This window comes from Cavia porcellus, unplaced genomic scaffold (assembly GCF_034190915.1).
Source record: "Cavia porcellus strain 051 isolate PalLab524CR breed Dunkin Hartley unplaced genomic scaffold, mCavPor4.1 scaffold_16, whole genome shotgun sequence".
In the NCBI taxonomy this organism is placed as follows: Eukaryota; Metazoa; Chordata; class Mammalia; order Rodentia; family Caviidae; genus Cavia; species Cavia porcellus.
The window spans coordinates 1,468,430-1,481,376 of record NW_026947499.1 but is presented as its reverse complement, the minus strand read 5'-3'; positions in this window follow the sequence as shown (position 1 = coordinate 1,481,376).

Genomic DNA, 12,947 nt, shown 5'->3' with positions numbered 1-12,947 from the left:
CGCAGGCTGATGGTCACTTGCCTCGTGTCCCCCCTGCCTGCACTTTGGTGACCACGCAGGCACCTGACGCATCAGGCGTAGCAGAGAAAAGGCTCCCTTCGGCTGGCGGAGCTGGGGTTCCAGGCCGACCCCGGGTCTCCTCGGCTTTGGTGCACGGGCCCGGCGTGATGGAGCTGGTGTCAGGTAAACACTGCGTCACCAGCCAGGACTCAAAGGCAGAGCTCAGAGCGGCCCCCCAGCCCTCCTGCAAGGCCCGCTTCCCACGGCACCAGCCTGCCTCCCAGACTGCCTCCCAGGAGTCTCCGGGGACAGAGACCCACAGCTCCACGGTCAGGGACAGCAGGTGACCCTGGGCACCAAGTTACAGCTAGACGGCAGGAGGGATAGCTGGCATTGTACACAAAACTTCAGAGTGGCTGGAAGTAAGGCGTCTCCGTGCACTCAGTTCAGATGACAAGCCTTAGTGGTAGTAGACGTGCTAGTCATCCCTGCCCCAGGGCCTTTGCATGAGCGGAGGGCAGACTGGGATATCAGTGTCCACCCGGAAGGGCAATCAGGAAGGCGGCACTGTGGGGGCCTCACTCCAGGCAGGTGCTGGAAATGTGATGAACCAGAATGAACAAACCCCGAGTGAGGCTGGCGTTAATAAATGATCCGAGCTCCGAGCGCAGGGCCCTTCTGGAAGCTCTTCCTGCATCTGCTGAGATGGTCATGCGACTTTTGTTCTTGGTGCTGTTGATTCCATGGTTTACACTGATGGGCCTGCGTATGCTGAACCATCCCTGCTCGAGGGCCCCTTCTCTTGTGCACCAAGACAGGATCATCCAGGGGAGCTGGAGCCCAGCACCGTGGCCCTGACCTGTCATTGGTTTTTCTGAGAACCTGAGGTGGATTCTGGCCATGTTCCAGGGCCGGACCAGAAAGCAAAGTCCCCCGCTTCAGGGGCTGTCTTGAGCCCCTTCCAGAGTGGACCTGCCACAGGCCACTGAGGAACAGGAGAGGACAGGACAGATCTCTCGGGATCTCGAGGATGTGCACTCCTGGGGTCAGGCGTGGGCAGCAAACACACCCACTCAACACAGCTGTACAGCCGGCGTGATGGCACACGCGTTTCCTGGCACTCAGGGAGGCTGAGGCAGGAGGATCCCAAGTTCAAGTCCAGCCTGGGTAACTGAGCGGCTCAGTGAGATCCTGTCTCAAAAGAAGTAATGTATCCCGTGCAGAGGCCCTGGCTTCAGTCCTCAGTGCTTCAAAAACAAACACCACAAACCAAACACAAACCCCACGTGCTCCCACCTGGAAAGGGAACACATGTCATACTGCGGTCAGCTTTGCCTCTGTGCTAGGGCCACCTCAGAGCCGGCCCTTTCCTCCACGAGGCTCTGGGGGAGCCGAGCACACCCTTGTCCTGTAAGCAGGGCCTGTGCCGGGCAGGATGGGTCTGTGGGGCCCCAAGTAAATACTCCTCACCGCCGCCCACCCCGCCTCATCCCCACCCCGGCTCGGGTGGTCAAGTCACCACACCCAGAGGACGCCACTTACCCTAGAGAGACCCCACAGCCCTGCCCCAGACAGACAAGCAGCTCCCCGCCTTGAAGCAGAACGGGACAGCGGCTCTCATTTGGCAGCCGCAGCTCTTCTGGGCCCCGTGGGCAGAAGGAGGAGGCTGAGGCCACTCCTGCCTCCCCTAGGGTCACATGGACGAGGCCACCGGCCTTCAGTCCATCTGTGTTCTCCGTGCAGAGCCACGTGGGTGCCACGGCAGCCACTTCCCAGCGTGGCCAGCTAAAGGGCCACAGCTTGGTGGCTTCAAGCCGTGGACAGTGGTTCTCCCATCAGAGTGGACAGCAGAGCGCCCGCAGGGCCGGGCACCTGAGAGACGGTGAAAGGCCACTGCCGTCTCTGTCCCCAGCGTCACTGCTGCTCTGGTTCCCTGCACCCCAACTCCCCCTTCTTGTCGGACACCAATTGTGGCCCTACAGCCCCCCTTAATCCCGCTTCAGGGGACACACCGGATTCCACCTTCATTCCAGGCTGTCTTGGTCCCCAGGTTACAGAAAGGAGAGCGAGGGTCAGATGTCACAGTGTCCTTGCTGGGAGCACACGGCGGGTGGAGGCCGCGGCTCCTGCCCCAGCCTCCCTGCAGACAGCGATGCTCCTGGCTCGGAGCCACAAACCCGGCCACACACAGAAACTGACTGCCACCACTGAGCTGTCAGCTGTCACCCGCATGAGCACCCCAGCCAGGGACGGGAGCACCCCACTGACACGTCCCCTAAGACAGCGAGGTGGCCCCGTCCCGACTCCACAAGGCAGCTCCACAGGGTCGCTCCGCCTCCTCTCTCCTCCGAGGGTAACCAGCAGGTCCCCCCAGGGCCCACGGCCTGACGTGGAGCAGCCAGGAGCCCTGAAGCTGGCATCCCCTCCCGCCCCGGCGGATCTTCCCGGCTGGGCACCGGCTCCTTCCCGTGGCAGAGGGTCTGTGTCTGCTTAATGTTGCTGCTTAATGTCGTCTCTTCTGTCTCGCTTTCCAACTGATCTAAACTTTAGGCTTCTCGGGTAAGAGAATGAGCCGTATGACCTGATGCTCATGTGTCTGATTTATTCACTTAACATTATGGAGTCAAGGTGCCTCTTTTCCTTACAAATGACTCAGATTTATCCTTCTTTAGAGCAAAATAGTACTCCACTGTGACCCGGCTGCTCTGCCTCTAGGGGACCCTGGACAGCACACAGCGGGGATCCGTGACTCCTGTTCCAAGCAGCACAACTCACAATAGCTGGATCTGGGGAGTGGCCGCCTCATCAGACAACGAGGAATGGAGACCTTTCATGCCTGGTCACATTTACAAGAAACAGAATAGCCATTTGGCAAAAGTCACCGCAATAAGGACAGCGGGTTATGGTCCCTGGAGCGCTGAGGTTGGGGTGGGTGTTCGGGGAGGACCGGAGTCCTCACCGCTGTTGGGGGGTGGCCTCCTAGAGGTGAGGATGCCACCCCGGGAGGTGTCGGTCTGGGTGTAACCAGCATTCACCGCCCGCCACGGAGGAGCAGGCACCTAACAGGACACTGAACAGAACATTCGCCCGGGACCCGAATGACGTGGAGCACGTCCATCGCCGCCCATCTCCGGGGAAGGCTGTCTGAGGCTGCGCCAGCTCACATCTCTTGTTGAGCCCAAGCTACCAGCAGGCTGAGGCAGGAGAGTTACCCGAGCCCAGGAGTCCAAGACCAGGACAACATAGTGAGACCTTCATCTTAAAGAAGTTAATCAACAGTATTTGCCTCGCTTAGATATAGAAATAACAACACAAATATAAAGAAGCCTGAAGAGGTAGCGACATTGTGCTCTCATAAACAGCCGGCCACATGCCGTGTGCAAAAGACACATCAATGACACGAAAATTTTAAGAAGAAAGAGATATAAAAAGAACACAGCATTATCAGACACAAAGAGGCCAGATAAGTGTGTTTCAGATTACCAAAGGCAACGCTGTTAAGGAAATCCGACTTTACAGGTTTTCTTTGGCCTCCCCAAATTAGGAAATACAAATGCAAATTTCCTGGACAAAGTATTTGTGGGCCAAATCCTGGAGCACATGAAAATGTGGACATGCATGTCAAAGGCGAGTGTGGCCTAGAAGCCGTTAAAATGCTCAAGAAGTAAACGAAAGATCAGATCAATAGCATTGCTGTGCTCAAACATCCAACTCACTGAGCGAGAAATCAGGGAAACCACACCCTTCCCGCGGCGTCCAAAAAATGAAACTTAGGAATCAGCGTCACCCAGGAAGAAAAGGATCTGCACACCGAAATTACAGAACTCTGAGAGGAGGAGGAGAGGCCATCAGAGGACAGAAAGATTTCTCCTGCTCAGAGACGGGAAGAACTAATACAGTAAAAATGTCCATACTCCAAAAACTGTTATACAAATTTAATGCAATTCTGATCAAAATACCATTAATATACATCACAGCTCTGGATGAATCACTCCTAAAATTCATCTGGACACAGAAGAGACCTAGAATAGCAAAGGCATTTCTATGCAAGAAAGGCAAACCAGGAGGCATCACAATCCGTGGCTTGAAATCATACTATAAAGCTACTGTGATAAAATCAGCCTGGCACTGGCACAAACAAACAAACAAAAAAACCAGACCAAAGGATCAGCGGCACAGAATACAAGATGCAGACACAACCTTAAACACACTCCGCCACTGGGCAGAAGGGCCCAAACATGTTCGTTGGAAGAAAGACAGCCTCTTTAATAAACGGTGCTGGAAAACTTGCCAAAGACTAAAACTAGGACCCACACCTCTCGTCACGCACAAAACCAAAGTTAAAATGAATCAGAGGTGTAAATATTGAAACAGAAACATTGGAAGATAAAATAGGTAAAAATCTTGAAGATATGGGGATAGGCAGAAACTTCATGAACAAAACCCAAACAGCACAGGAAACACTTCAAAGCATCAACAACTGGGATCTCATCTTTAAAAAGCTTTTTGCACATCAAAAGAAATCACCAACAGAGGGAAAAGACAACCCACAGAGTGGGAAAAATTTTTATCCAACTGTCCCTCAGACAAAGACTTAGATCTAGAACATACAAAGAATTGGAAAAAAATCAGATTCCCCAAATTCAAAGACCCAACACAAAAATGGGCATCTGAGATGAATGCAAACTTTTCAGATCAATAAATATGAATGGTAAGTAAATATATGAAAAAGTTCAACATCATTGGTCCTTCAAGAAATGCAAAGTAAAACCCTACAGTTCCACCTCACCCCAGAAAGAACGGCTGCCATCAAGAAATCAAGCAATAACTAATGCTGGATTGGCTGTGGGGAGAAAGGAGCCCCCTCCACTGTTGGCGGGAGTGTAGACTGGTGCAACCACTGTGGAAATCAGTGTGGAGATTTTTCAAAAAACCACACTTAGAGGTCCAATTTGATCCAGCTCCTCCCTTTTGGGGCATTTTCCCAGAAGAACTGAAAACATCATACCACAGTGATATATGTGCACCCATGTTTATAGCAGTATAATTTGTAATAGCCAGATCTTGGAAACAACCCAAGTGTCCATCAACTGAGGAATGGATAAAAAAGTTGTGGTATTTTTATACAATGGAGTATTACTCAGCTATAAAGAAGGATAGACTTGAGACATTTACAAGGAAACGGATGCACCTTGAGACCACACTCATGATGAAATAAATCAGACTCGTGTGTGAACATCACATTGTCTCCCTAGTGTAGGAAGTTGAAAAAGATCCAAAATATACTATAGATATTGTGAAATGGGAAGAAACCATTCAAAAGGAAGGAGAAAGTGGGATGGGGGCAAGGAGAAAAGAGGGAAGGAAAAATAAATGAATATATAAACACACAAATAAAATAGTTAAGATAGTTATAGTAATACTTGTTACTAGTTCATTGAAAGGACAGGTTTATGCCTGTATTTCTTGAGCAGTTTTTCATGTCTATATTTTGCAATATGTGCAACTACTTTGAAGATAATTTGCAATGCACCTACTGTTGTTACTCTCCTGCAACCTTATTTTGAAAATTTCTACCATTCTTTTTAATGTTTTTTAAATAAAGAATAAAATATTTTTAAAAAATTAAACCTGAGAAGACGTACACAGAGATTCTGAGGTGGAAAGTACAGTTATTGAAATGGAACGGTTAATGGATGGATCGACCGCAGGTTGTCCGTGGAGAAGGAAGGATCAGAGAAGGGAGACGAGCCAGGCATGGCCTGGAGGGACGTCCACCGGGAGAGCGGGGGTGGCAGGAACTGCGCCAGGCACTCAGTGTGCCACCCATCGCCCGCTGCCCGCTGTGCTCTGGGCCTGCCAACCTGGGCAGGGCCGGGCGATCACAAGCGGATGCACGCTGAGAAGCAAGTTTTAGCTCCTTTTGGGTCTTACGAGCCGCTCCATTGGGCTGTTCTCAGGAGCCCTCTGCAGCCCCCGGCTGACGCGCAGCCCTGACTGTGCATGAGCCTGCTTTTCCACATGGAACCTGACCCGCGGTCGGGTGGATTCTCAGAGAGCAGAGCCTGTAGCCTGGCCCAGGGCAGGGAGGTCTCCGGGGCAGGGAGCAACTGGACAAATTACCCAGATAAACAAAACCCTTTTAATGGCCTTCAGACGCAAGTGCTGACTTCAAACCCATGCATCTCTCAGTCCTCGTCCTCCTCTGTCGTGACGTGCTGGTGAATGTTCATGCCTGACTTTTCCAGAAAACAAAATCAAAGAACAGCACCACCCAGGCTTGGCTTGTAATGCCTGCCTTCACAGCGTGACTGTTCCCTCTGTCAGTGGGGCTGAAGGAGCTGTTCCGGGGGCCTCTCCACTGGTCAGGGCTTCCTGCCCACAAACAACCAGACCCGGTGGACTCCTGAGCTCAGGTCCTGGTGCACGGAAGTGTAATGATCAGGAATCCATAAGCCGGGGTAAAAGTTACCTTTGTACACAAGAAACTTTATTGAACTGTGCGTTTGTGTAACTGAGTTTTTAAACAGTGCTATGTGTAACAACTGGCCTTTAAATTTTCCTTGCAGTGCTGCTATCTGATAGGCTCCAACTGCTGCCCGGCGAGAAGAAATACCCAAAATTTAAGTGGGTTGAAGGAAAACCATGGGGTTAACTCCCGTTGGGCCTCGTGTAGAGCAGGAAGCTTGTTCAGGTTTGGCACGCGGAGGCCAAAGAGGTGGCCTGCACTGACCATGTTCACGGCCCCCAGCTGGCAAAGCTTCCCGGGCAGGCAGAGGACGCACGGCTCCCCCAGCCTGCCTCGGAGATAAACGGTCCCGCTCCAGAATCCAGCTAACTGAGCTAATCGGAATGCGAGCCCCAGAGCAGCCTCCTCCAGCCGTCTCACCCCAGGGGGGATCAATGAGGAAGATTACGTGTGGATTATAATTGCTTAAAATAGGTTGTGATGTAAAAATCTAATCCCTTCTCTTCTGCAGCAGTAAAGTTCTACAGACAGAGAAATTATGCTCAATGCCAGCACACGCAAGGTAAAAAGAAGATTCCCTGCTCCCTTTGGGGAAAGAGGAAGGACATCTTTTTAAAGCTGTCAGAACTCACAAGCCATAATAAATTATTCTTTTTCATTACTGATTTATTAAGCAGGCTGCTTGGTGTAATGGCAGAAAATTTCACTTAATTTTCATACTACTAGGCAACTATGATTCCTGATCTAAAATCAACTCGAGTTATTAAAGGAAGGGAATGTATTTAACATCACGCGTGGGGGTGCATCTTCACTAACCTCTGCGAAGCACAGAGTTTAAGCACTTAGTTTACGCGGTCCCCGTTTGGCTGGAACTGGCTGTGTCCCGGGGGTGACCTGTGCACCTCAAGAGTCTGGTCCTTCGGGCACCGGCGGGCACATCGCTGGAACAGAGGAGGATGGGCCTGGAGTTGGAGGTCTCAAGAATTCCTGACCGCACATTTTCAGGGGTTATCAATGACAAAAATCGACCAAAAGATTAGCATCCTTGGTGGAGCTGGAGCCTGGCAAACCTTGGAAGATTCTGATAAGTTTCAGTCACATAGCAAACTAGACTTTGGGAGCAAGACACGTGCCTGGGGGAGGAAAGCAGCCGTGGCCGTGGCCTCCGGGCGCCGTCTCTGCGGACGAGATGCCTCCGCCAGCGCCCTGTCTTTGCCCAGGTCTTGTAGCCAGCAAGCACTCAGCAGGTTCTTTCTGAGAGTCGAGGGTTAGGACTCGCCTTCAGCCCTTGAGCAGGACCTCAGACTGGGGCGAGACGGCCAGCTGGCCCAGCACCAGGGAAGAACGAGGCAGGCAGGCAGTGGGGCCGTGACCTGTCCCAGCTGGGGCTGTGACCGTGTGACAGCAGGCTGGTGTCACTGGAGTGGGCTTCCTGGACAGAGGAGTCATGAATAAAGGCAGGTGCTCCCTCTGTCTCACGGACTGAGCAGAGCCCCGGGTGAGCAGGCTCTGTCCCGAGCTCTGGATTCTTCCCCGGACCTCATCCGATCAGCCACCTGCAAACTAATGCATGATTAAGTCCAGCTGCACGAACTTAGGACTTCGGTCACACCTGCAGCGTCCTTTGGGCTGCTCGCATGGACACCACCTGCTCCAGGACCTGAGGCCATTTCTGGCGTCCTCTCTGGGCTTTGCTACGGGGACCTGGCTGGTACATGGTTCCGTTTACTACCAGCACCACTGCGGATGCAGGCACCACCATTCTCTGTGGGTGCCCGGGTATCGTCCCTCTCACCGTGCTGGTCCTCACCACCCCGCTCGTGGGCACTCAGCCGGTGACCACAGAGTACCTGGTGGCCGTTTCCTGACACTCACGCTGCCATAGAAGGAGCTAGAACATCCAGAAGAGAAGAAAGGAAAGGGCTCGAGGTGACGTGGACAGAGTGATGGCGTGTGTCCCTGGGGGCTCTGTGGCCTGAGTGGCCAGGGGGCTGACGTGGAGTTTGTTGGGGGAAGACGGGGGCCTGGGTGGCGCTGACGAGAGCTGGGGGGTCTGGATCCTGAGCACACTCACCGGCCCTGGTAGGGAGCCCGGACCTTCCAGTGAGAGAACGGGGTGCCACGGACGGTCTCAGACCAGGGAGTGGGATGATCCTGACCTCAGGGGGTCTCGGGGCAGCAGAATGAGAGGCAGGCAGACAGAGGAAGGCACTGGGCTTGCAAAGGCCCTGCAGGCCGGAGGGGAATGGGCTGGGTTTGGGCAGCAGTGGTGTGTTTGGGGGTTCCGCACCTAAGGACGGGGCACAGCGGGTGTGTCGGCATTGAGCAAAGCACCATCATGTTTGGCCGGGACAATCAGCGGCCAGCACAAGGGACCAGGAGAAGGGCAAGACTGGGCAGGGACGGGAGGAGGTCTCTCCCAGCTGGGCAGTTGGTGGTCACGACCCTCAGTGTCCCCTCCTAAGTCCCCGGCCCCTAACTGACCTGCGGCCAGTGCACAGCCCACCTGCCAAGGGGTGCAGTGGATCCCACAGGGAAGCAAGACCCCCCTGCGCATGCCAGCCCTGAGTCGGGGCGGGCTCCCCGGACCTCACGCGGGCCTCCAGGGCGGCCCCACCTGCGCTCACCCTGCCAGGCTCCTGGAGGCCCTGGGCGCCCCGCGAGCTTGGCCGGGTTTGCGGGCGGTAGCGCAGGGGTATTCACAAAACCCACTGATCCAGAAAACCCATTCCAGGGAAGGATTTTCGGTTTCAATGGGGGAGGGGGGTGGAAATTAAAGGGGAAAAAAGGAGCAGAAACAAAAATAACAAGGCCATTAATCTTTCATTAAGTTAAAGGGATGAAAAGGAATCGCTTAAAGTATCATTCTTTGCTCGCGCCACAAGCGTGCTACCCCCTGCCAACTTCAAAGGCTCTGAAGAGAAGTTGGTTAATATTGTTGGCACAGGATCAGGCTCGGGTTTACTTTTGTTTAAGTAGGATCTTTTTTTTTTTCGCTTTTAAACAAAGAAAGCGAGAGGGTCGGGCGCTCACGGATGGGGGACCCGCCACGTAAAGATGCCTTTGTCTTACACGCGAGGCCTTCCGAGGGCCGCTGGGCTGGCGCAGCGTCTGTGCACGGTTCTGTCACAGATACGAGCTACCACCACACACACACACACACACACACACACACACACAGAAAGAAAGAAAGGAAACAGCAAAGCAGAAAAGGAAACACACAAAGACTTCTGCCCGCAAGCGTGGAGAGACGGGCCCGCCGTCCTCTGGCTCTGCTTCCTGCAGGCCGGGTCCCCGTGTGGCCCGGGCTGTTGGTGGTCCTGACAGACGCAGTCTGCAAGAAAGAAAGCCCAGCGTCCTGCTGGTCAGGTGCGGCGATTCCTCCAGGAGCTGCTCACCTGTACTGGAGCTGCAGACGTGAAGTTCTGTGCATCGAGAAGCCTCGATTTCCTCCAGGCAGTGCCCCTGTTTGCACTAAAACAGGGCTAACTGGCAGGGGCGGGGTGGTGGGGCTTTGGCCTAAGCTCTGACTCCAAGAGGCACCGCCGATGGCCAGGTGGCTGCCCCCTCCCTGGCCAGTGCACAGGGCTGGGCCCTGCGTGCTGAGAGCTGCGGGGAGCTTCTTGAGGAGACCGGAGCTGGGAACCAGCTCAGGCATGGTCAAGGTGATGTGCATCACTGTTGGAATCGATTTCCATTTGTGGGATATTGTCCTTAATGTTACTGCATATCGGAAGGCTACCAGTGCCCTGCTTATGGGATGTTGCCATCAATGACCTGCCATATTGGAAGGTCGTCATGCCCTGCCATGTTGGAAGGTCATCGTGCCCTGCCATGTTGGAAGGTCGTCGTGCCCTGCCATGTTGGAAGGTCGTCGTGCCCTGCCATGTTGGAAGGTCGTCGTGCCCTGCCATGTTGGAAGGTCGTCGTGCCCTGCCATGTTGGAAGGTCGTCGTGCCCTGCCATGTTGGAAGGTCGTCGTGCCCTGCCATGTTGGAAGGTCGTCGTGCCCTGCCATGTTGGAAGGTCATCATGCCCTGCCATGTTGGAAGGTCGTCGTGCCCTGCCATGTTGGAAGGTCGTCGTGCCCGGCTATGTTGGAAGGTCGTCATGCCCTGCCATGTTGGAAGGTCGTCATGCCCTGCCATGTTGGAAGGTCATCATGCCCTGCCATGTTGGAAGGTCATCATGCCCTGCCATGTTGGAAAGTCATTGTGCCCGGCCATATTGGAAGGTCGTCATGCCCGCCATATTGGAAGGTGTGATCTTGGAAGGCGTGATCACTGAATGACTATGTCAACCTGGGCAGCTGTGTTAAGAGAAGCTTAGCTAAATTGGCTCTACAATTCCACACCCTGCAGTGTGGGGCAGCTCGTCACCTGGATGGTGTAGAGGGGACAGGAGGAGACGGCTTTGTTTCTGCTTCACCCTCACCTTGAACATCATCTGGCTTCCAGGGGAGACTGTCCCTCAGCTTTCCAGCACAGACCGTCCAACCTTCCATCCCAGACCCACAGCCTCTGATAGAGACCTGACGGGGCACCGCGGGGAGCTCCAACTTTGAACTGTGACTCCTTCATCCCCAGGAGCAGACGCCCTCTGCTCTCTCCCTCTGTGAGGACCATTGTTAAGGTGATCTTGTAAATCCTTACACATTGGTATACCTCGTGTTATAGCTGTTTCTCTAGTGAAACACTGACCAACAGGAAGGTCATCAGTGCCCTGCCGTATTGGAAGCTTATTGGTGTCTTGCATATTGGATGTTGTCCTAAATGTCCTGCTGCACTGGAAGGTGGTTATCAATATCCTTTCTAATTCCCTTGAATAAAGGAAGCAGGGAGCAGGGGAAGAGCACAAATAGCCACCTTTCCAGAAGTATTTTGCAAATTTGAATTTTTTTAATTTGGTGGGGTTTGCCCTTGCTTTAGGGGGCGCATGTTCCATACTGATGGTCCTAGACCAGTTTTTTCAGACTGTGTCAGACTCAGCTGGCAGCCTGTGCACCCCAAGATGCCTGTTTGGCACCAGGACCCTCATCACCCTGTTGGATGTTGTAGAGTCAGGTGAACCCGGGTGCACTGGGCTCCGCTGCTGCCCTGCGGAGAGCTGGCGAGTGGTTCTCAGCCCGAGGGCCTCATCTCCTCCTGAGGAATGGGGATCCTACTCGCCCGGGGGTGTACCTGGCACAGAGCACAGAGAGCTTCTGGCATTCAGGGAGCTTGGTTGGTGTGGCCTGGTTACTGTCCTCCTCACAAGCAGCTGTCCATCTGTTGGACACAGTGGGCACGGGGCTAGGGCATCAGAGTTGAGACCTAAAATGTTCCCCAAAGCCTCATGGGCTCCTAACCCGGGAGTATTGGAGGTGACTAGATTATGGGAGTTTTTACAGGGGGCTTTCTGATGGAGGCGGGGCCTGGCGAAGAGGCAGGTCCAGGGGCGTGGCCTGGAGGGTTTCTCTCCCCTCCCAGGTTCCTGGCTGACCCAGCCCACTGTGGACACACTGTGAACCAGGACAAACCTCTCTTCTCTTGAGTTGTGGGTGTTGGGATTGTGTTCCAATGACAAGGACCATGGCTAAGACACGCAATGGTCACCATTCCAGAAACATCTACCCCAGAGTGGAGGGTCTCCTGGTTCCTGTTTGTTAGATGCTACGCCACAGGTGTAAAATGTTCCCACAGTTTAGGTCTGCAGAGAACCAAACCAGAGAGGGACCAGAGAGAAGGGGGAACTGGTCAGAAGGGTGCAGCGCTCGGGCAGGGGCCTGCGGAGGGCGCCCCTCGGTGAGAGGCTCCCAGCGAGGCTCTGTGTCTGCCTGGAAACCATCAGCCCAGTTCAGAGACAGCAGGACACTGCTGCTGGACAGCAGGACATGTGAACTCAGGACACTTCCTGCCACAACCCCGCAGGCGCCGGTGGCCAGCAGCGTGGAGGTTCTAGTCGGCAATGGCCTCAGAGGCCCCAATTCCTCTTTCGTGTCTCTCAGACCGTCTCCCATCGTGGGGTGCTCAGGCTCACAGGGCCCCCCGCATCCATCACTTCTCAAGGGGAACTTCTGCAGGCACCTCCCTCTGCTGTGTGTCCTCCCTTGGCTGTCACACGCTCTGCCTGTCCCTCAGCTCCTCCCAGGGTCACTAAGCCTGTGGTGAGCGGAGGACAAGCCGTGACCCTAACTGTACCCCGCGGAGTCGGTGGGTGGGCTCAGCCCTCCGGTGACGGGTGCCGGGGCTGGAACAGGTGGCTGATAGGAAGCGGATGTTTTCAATTAAACACTGCGCTGTCGTGTGAGCACACCCCTGTTTAGAGCAATCCAGTGACTCACCCCGAAATTTCAAAAAATAAAATAAAGGGCAATGCAGAAAAAAAAAGGTAAGAACTTTAACACAACTTTCTTTTGGCCTAAATTTTTCTTTTGTAGCTTGAAGTTTTGCACGAGAGTTCATTGGAGCAGACACCTAAGGGAGTGATTGCCTTTATC